Source organism: Notolepis coatsorum, assembly GCF_963971535.1.
Source record: "Notolepis coatsorum genome assembly, chromosome: 1".
Lineage (NCBI taxonomy): Eukaryota > Metazoa > Chordata > Actinopteri > Aulopiformes > Paralepididae > Notolepis > Notolepis coatsorum.
Window position 1 is genome coordinate 80023333 of NC_140165.1, and position 7319 is coordinate 80030651.

Genomic DNA, 7319 nt, shown 5'->3' on the forward strand with positions numbered 1-7319 from the left:
TGATCGACACATACATACACACACACAACTTAGCTTTCACTTAAGGTGAAACTAGTCTTAAAAATATAAAAATGTGTTTAAGTATGATATGTCTGGGTGGATGTAATCAATTGGATGAGGGTATTGAATTTAGATTTCTATTCTATTTTTGATCTATGGTTGTGTGGCCTGATTGGGTGTGAATGGGGCCTGTGGAGGGTGGATGTGCTGGCTTAAGAGGTGTCAAAGTCACTGACATGTGTGAATGGTACGGTTGGGTGATGAGATGTTGAATGGGTGGTTTTGGAAAACCTGGTTTTTATTTAATTTCATTGATTTACTGTTTTAGGTATGAAGGGTTTAGGTGTAGTGTTTTGATTTCTTTTCTTTTCTTTCTAAAGAACCATTAAGGTGGTCTGCGGTTGGAGCTGGTTAATTTCATTGATTTGCTTTCACATCTGTTGGAATGTTTTTTTGATTATTTGCCTTTTGTTTCTTAAATTTCTCTGTTATGATCTGGTGAGAGGACGGTTGGAGAATGGGATGCATTGGGACAGATCGAGGCCGGGATACATTGGATCAGATCGATGGCAGTTAAGTGGTCCCATCATGTTTGCATAATGGTTAAACAGTTGGCTTCTCTTGAGAAATATTTGACATATTGTGTAAAGAAAATCTGTTTTGTGTTTCTGTTCCCTTGCAGTTCAGTCGGAGGGGGAGGATGGACCATCACAAGTGGAGGGATCATGGGGAAAATGTGTAGGAATACATTTCATTAGATTATGACACGATGGTGTGAACCCGTTCAGTCAGTTCCTGTGGGAGATTGTTGGATTGTGAAGAGAGGTCGCTTGTGACGCTGCCCCTCCTTCAATATAGCCCCGGATACAAAGGCCGGGGGTTGGAGACAAACCTCCAGACTGACAGAGTCGTTCGTCTGTAGATCCATGGAAATACAGTCATGGGACAGAATATAACGAGGTCACAGGCCTACAAACATTGGCTTCAGCTGAGGCTGGCCGACATGGGGTGGAGGGGGGGGGGGGGGGCGAAAACGGTCAGAGACTGTGCAACCAAAGCGTTGAACAAGGGCCTCTGTGTGATTGATTGGTATGTTGGACGGGAGGTGACTGAACGGTAACAACTGATATAGATTATGACACAACGCAAGAGTACTAAACTAAACACATACACATAGGTAGAGTATTAGGTGTAGGTTATGGCCGACATGGTGAAAAAAATTTTTCCGTGCGTGATGCTCCGCCCTCCCTGGCGACTGTGCGCTGAGGTGGTAGGTATTGTTACTTTTGTTATGTCCATGGGATGTTCATAAAGGGGGGAGAGGTGAGAAGACCAACTGAGTTGATTATGCAAAATGTGATTGGGCTGACTTGAAAAAGGAATTAACAGGAGAGGAGAAGCAAAATGTATGAAAGAATGAATAATAATTTCTGTGTCCTCCCCAGATCATGTAAACGAATACTGTAATCTTAAAAAATTGTGATTGATTAGACTTTAAATGTGTAATGTTTAGATTGGAAAAAGAAAAAATGGAGAAATTTTGAAAAAATGAATTTTAATTTTGGAAAAAATGTATTTTATTATGTATGGTTAGAATGTATAGAAAATCAAGTCAATATATCATATGTGACGATAAGAATCGTCAAAACGGGGAAATGTGGTAATATTGAGTTGAATTTCATAAATAATATGTGTGAATAATTAGAGAGTCATAATGTAGGAGAGACAGACATTTCACACCAACCCCCTCGCATGAGAAGGCTGCATACCCAAATGGTATATAGGGGAATAGTTACAAGTCACAAAGCCCTCACTCAAACTGACTGTATGTAAATGCTGATTACATGCTGAAGAGTCATGGATCTATTAATCAACTGTTTAGTATCAAAAGAGTAAACCATAATATTAGAAATAAGGTTTGAAGGGTGATTACACTCGTGTTAAAGAAGTCATCACAGCTACTCTGCCAACTAGCAGGGGTGACGAGAGCTACTCTCCACCCCCACTCTGTAATCAGATTAGTACTATATGGTAATTTGGCCCAAAGTGTCAAAGTGTATTCACACCCCCCACCAGAAGGACATCAGGCCAGCCCCCCCCCGTGAGAAGACACACAGAGGAACCCAGAGGGAGGGGCTGCCAGCGCCACAGGACACCGCTCACAGAAGGCGCCCACAGGAGATGCATGATTGGATCAACTGTAATAGTGAACTGTATTCTATTTTGGCTAGAAGTTGGGTATATAAGGAAGACACAAATTGTAATTCGAGAGCTCTCAGACCAGACACCAACCCAGGGGGTCTGTTGGGCTCCACCGCTCCTTCGACCAGAGAGACTGACTGATGCATTTTATGTGAGTAAATCATGGGAAAACACCATTTGTTGTTTAAAGTTTAGTGTAAATCCTTAATGTCTGAAACCAGATTTACTCATGTATAATGTGTACAGCATAGTCAATGTATGTTCAAATTATGTTAACCAAGTGACTGTTTGATGTGCAGTATTGAGGTTTGAGATGCAAACCTGTTTGTTGATTCCTGTACACAGCAGCCATGTTAATGTTTTCTGATAAATCCTTTGTATGTAAAAGTCAACCTTTTATTCACTCTTGGCCCTGGTTAAAATAAATCAGCTGAGTTGAACTACAGTTCTGGTTTGTCTGGCGTACACGTTTTATTCCTCATCTGCTAAGTCAGATGAGGAGACCAACAATTCTATCAAGTATGAATCTTTCCTCCTCCTTCCAGATAGTCAATCTCATTGTGTTGTACTACAATAACCTCAAATTATTGTAGAAAGTCTGTGGGAATTTACCACACCATCCGATTACAGGCGGAGGTCCCCACAACCGAGGGAACAAGGACAGGTTTGCTGGATCTGTGGACTGATAGGTCATTTTCAAAGGTCATGTCTGCAGAGGCCGCCGGCAGAATAAAGAATATAGATGGGTATTAAAAATGGAATGAATTGAATAAAAAATATATACTACTGATTAGAATAAAAATAGAATAAAAAATAGTTTATGAATTTTTAAGAAATGATTAAGAATGATTAAGAAATTAGGAAGACCCATAGTCTTTCCTAGGTGTTTATGATATTGATAGATGGACATCAACAATCATGAGTAATAGATATAGGAGTTTATTTTTATTTCTGCATATTTTTTCTTTCCTAGTGTGTTACGAGCAATTCCTGCCTTAGGCCAGAAGTTTTCATTTTGTTTATTCTTTTGATCTTTTCATTTTGTTTCTTAGTATATACGGGGGTGGTTACGCCCCTAGATGATAGGTTAATTTGGTTTCTAAGAGTGAGTTGAAAAAAGAAATGCTCACAAGTTTGGTTTATTGTTTTCAATTATTGTTTTGGGCATGTTTTTCTTTGTTTTGTTTCTATTCTATATTTTTTCCTAGGAAACCTGACAGGCTGGGAGTGATCTCGACACAGCAGGACTAGGTAGTATATGTCTATATAGTGGACTGAGAACAATGTGAATGGACTGGAGCTGGTTCATGGTTTTTGTTCTCCGCTCATTAAAAATCCAGATCTAGGATCTGGGGGTTGTGTCACGATTGGTGAAAGTGTTGGGAAACATGATTCTCTGTACATTGATAAGCTCAGTAGGTTTTGGTCGCCATTGGCCAAATAGCCTTTGTGTAGGGTGTGGACATGTGCAATTGATAATTGGCTTGTGGGGGACTCTGACGGCTTAGTAGAGGCTGTCAGAGCGTGTGGAAGATGTGTGTTTAAGGCGGACTGTGATTTGTTGCCGTACGTGTAGGACTACTGGGGGAGAGGTCGTGTCAGTACTGGCTGTCCGGGCCCTGAGGCAGCTGTCCAGGAATGAAGATATGATGTTTAGAATTTTATTCCACATCAAAGGGTGGTGGGTTATACTGTTTTGACAGCATAATATAATGAGAGCCATGTGAATTGAAAGAAAGTTGTCAAACTCAGACCAGTAAAGAGTGTCTGAGGGAGGAAAAATATGGATTCTCAATCAATTGTTGTGGTAGAAGTAACCTGCGCTGTCCACCGAAGCGATATATACTCACTGCAGGATACGAATGGGAGATTGGGGAGTCAGCAGTCATCAGAGTGTGGTACGAGAAAGACCAAGGACTCCATCGGTACTGTTGATCCAGGACACTGGCTAGTGTCTACCCAGCGGTTCCATGGGGAACCACAACACTGCGGGTACCAAGAGATCCAGGAGAAGCCTAACTCTCAAGCGTTGAGAGTTCCGGCCAACGCAGTGACCGGGTCTTGAGGCTTCGGAGGGGAACAAGAGAGGCCAAATGACAGGCAATCTACGAGGAGACAGGCTGATAGGCCTCATCAACTGCTCCGGCTGTCAACAGACAGGCTGCAAGGCCTTAGCAATTGACCAGGGTGTCATCAAGCGAAGGGGTGGAGCCTCTATCGCCCCTATCAACGACCAGGCGGAGGGTGGGGAGAATCAAACCTCTTCCACTAATCCGAGGGTCAACGGGGGTTGAGCCAGCGACGACTGCGGGAGACAACAACAACCTCCTTAACAGCCGTGACAGCGCCAGAGGGGAGATCTAATCACCCCACCTGAGATCGACGCAACTGACACCCGAGGGAAGAGCTCCTGGTTCAACTGAACCGCCAATACAGCAGGGGGTCATGCCCCTATTCGAGTGACAGCACGAGGCATGAGAGAGTTGGTGGTAGCATTAAGAGGGAGATCAGCAGTCTTGAACTGCACCGTCTCTGAGAAATGAGGAGGGGGGCCAGGTCAAGCCAGAACACATTCAAGTCAAGTCAAGTCAAGAGTTTTAATTGTCACGGCATACAGGTATACAATGAAATGCGGGTGGTCTTGCCCGCAACGATGTGCAATACAGTGGTACATATAATAGAATCAAAGAAGAAAACAACATTGTGCAGTAACAGGTAACAGGTAACATGGAGTGACATCTCGGTATCTGTACATAGTTATTTACAGAGCATATGGGACATGCTAGTTAGCTTTGGTAGTGCAATACACTGTTCCTGTTATTCTAATTTAAAGTGTCCTTTCCTTTGGCCATAAGTGTGCGTGTGTGCGACATGAGTGTGTGCCCGCTCATGTTAAAGTGTTTAGTGGCTGCTCGTGTGTGAGCGTGCACAGTGTGCGTGTCGTGTGTGTGTTCATGTGTGCTTGTGTGTGGACAGTTCAATGTTCTGAGCACTCAATGTTCATTGTTCATGGCTCTGATGGCCTGGGGGAAGAAGCTGAGCCTAAGCCGCTCTGTCCTAGTAGCTGGGGTTCGCAGGCGTCTGCCTGACCTCAGCAGCTGAAACAGGCTGTTATTGGGGTGGTGAGGGTCTTTCATTATCCTGCAGGCTCTGGATTTGCACCTCTTGTTGTATAGAACCTGCAGGGGGGGTAGTGCAATACCCGTGGTACGCTCGGCTGAGCGCACCACTCTCTGTAGGGCCTTCTTGTCCTGTGCCGTGCTGTTTCCATACCAGGCAGTGATGTTTCCGGTCAGGATGCTCTCTACAGCTCCTGAGTAGAAGGACTGGAGTATCTTCCCCGATACTCTGAACTTCCTTAACTGTCTCAGGTGGTAGAGACGCTGTTTCGCCTCCTTTACTACTGTGTCTATGTGTGTTGACCATGTCAGGTCCTCTGAGATGTGGACCCCCAGGTACTTGAAGCTGCTCACCCTGTCCACGGTAGCCCCGTTAATCATCAGTGGTGTGTGCGTCTCCTGCTGTCCTCTCCTATAATCCACGATCAGCTCCTTGGTTTTACCAATGTTCAGGAGCAGGCTGTTGTCCTGGCACCAGCGTTCCAGTACCTCAACCTCCTCCCGGTAGGCCTTCTCGTCGTTGTCCGAGATCAGCCCCACCACCACCGTGTCATCTGCGAACTTCACTATGGAGTTGGAGCTGAACTTGGCCACACAGTCGTGTGTGTAGAGTGAGTACAGCAGGGGGCTCAGAACACAGCCCTGGGGGGACCCGATGCTCAGGGTGATGGTGTTGGAGGTCTGACCCCCCACTGGACCCCCCTTCTCCCTGCTCCAAGTCAGAATTTGACAACCCCCACTGGAAACCAGTGGGAAATTTATCCTGGTACGAAAAAGAGTGTCAAAGAATGCACACAATAATGAAAATGGACTGAAAATAAAGATGTATGGGTGATGATAAGTATACATAAGAAAGAGATGTAGAAAAAGAATGTTTTTGTTTTTTTATGTGATTTTGCTAAGGTTAAAAGGTTATGGTATCTGTATGGCGTACGACCAGTTTGATTGAGAAGTCAATAGAGATATACGTGGGCATATAAGCCCACGACGGGGGGCTGTAGTGGAATTCTCAGTCCAAACTGTCCGATCATTATGGAAATATTATGTTGGTTGAATATTGAGTCCCACAGATACATGGGTTTTAGAAGTCTCACATTAGATCAGTGATAAGTGATTGATTAAATTAGGCACTGGAAGAATGTCAGTTGGTCTGGGTAAACTGGACCTAACACTATGTAAATACGACAGGATACTGGTCACGCTGGTCGGCCAGCTTTTAAATGAGAACAAACGGCTGTGTCAGCAGACCCCCGTTTATTACTATACAAGCTTCCAAGTTTCTATTTAAAACCAGAGATAACATCTCCCTGAGAACAGTTGGTTATCTCACTTCAAAGGAGTATCGGGTGTCCCAACAGACGCACCGGCATTTCATATGACCACCTGGTTTTCTCCTGTCTTGCTGGGCAGTGACTAGTGTGGGTTCACTAAACAGTGGAGGTGCCTGCTTGCAGAAACATCCTGTGGGCTTTGTAGAAGAAACCACCTCTAACTGATAAGGGATAATGATTAAAATACACTAGGAGGTCACCATTTGGCTTGTCTTAGGAAAATTAGGCTCTTCTAAGTTAAATGATATGAAATATGACATGGTTATGAATGGGAATCACAGAGGTTGAAATTAGGCCACTTCTGAATCTACATTGGAAAACACTTAAATATGTTGAATACTAACTGTATAAAATAACTATTGAGTTAAGTTAAAAGAAGATGATTAGAAATCTATAATAATAATAATAATAATGGATTGGATTTATATAGCGCTCTTCTCTGACTGACTGTTGCTCTGACTCAGAGCGCTTCACAGAGTCCATTATTCGTTCATACACAGTCATACCGGTGGTGGTAAGCTACAATTGCAGCCAGAGCTGCCCTGAGGCAGACTCACGGAAGCGTGGCGAATAATCAACGCCTACGGCCCCTCCGACCACCACCAACATTCATTCACATGCATACGAGGCAAGTAGGTTAAGTGTCTTGCCCAAGGACACAACGGCA

At 43.9% G+C, this 7319-nt stretch overlaps 1 protein-coding gene across 1 annotated transcript in view; it reads right to left on the reverse strand.

Moving 5' to 3' along the window:
• LOC311239225 (F-box only protein 41-like) overlaps window positions 1-7319 on the reverse strand; it is a gene marked incomplete at both ends in the record, with an annotated part of 104890 nt that overhangs the window by 89955 nt on the left and 7616 nt on the right.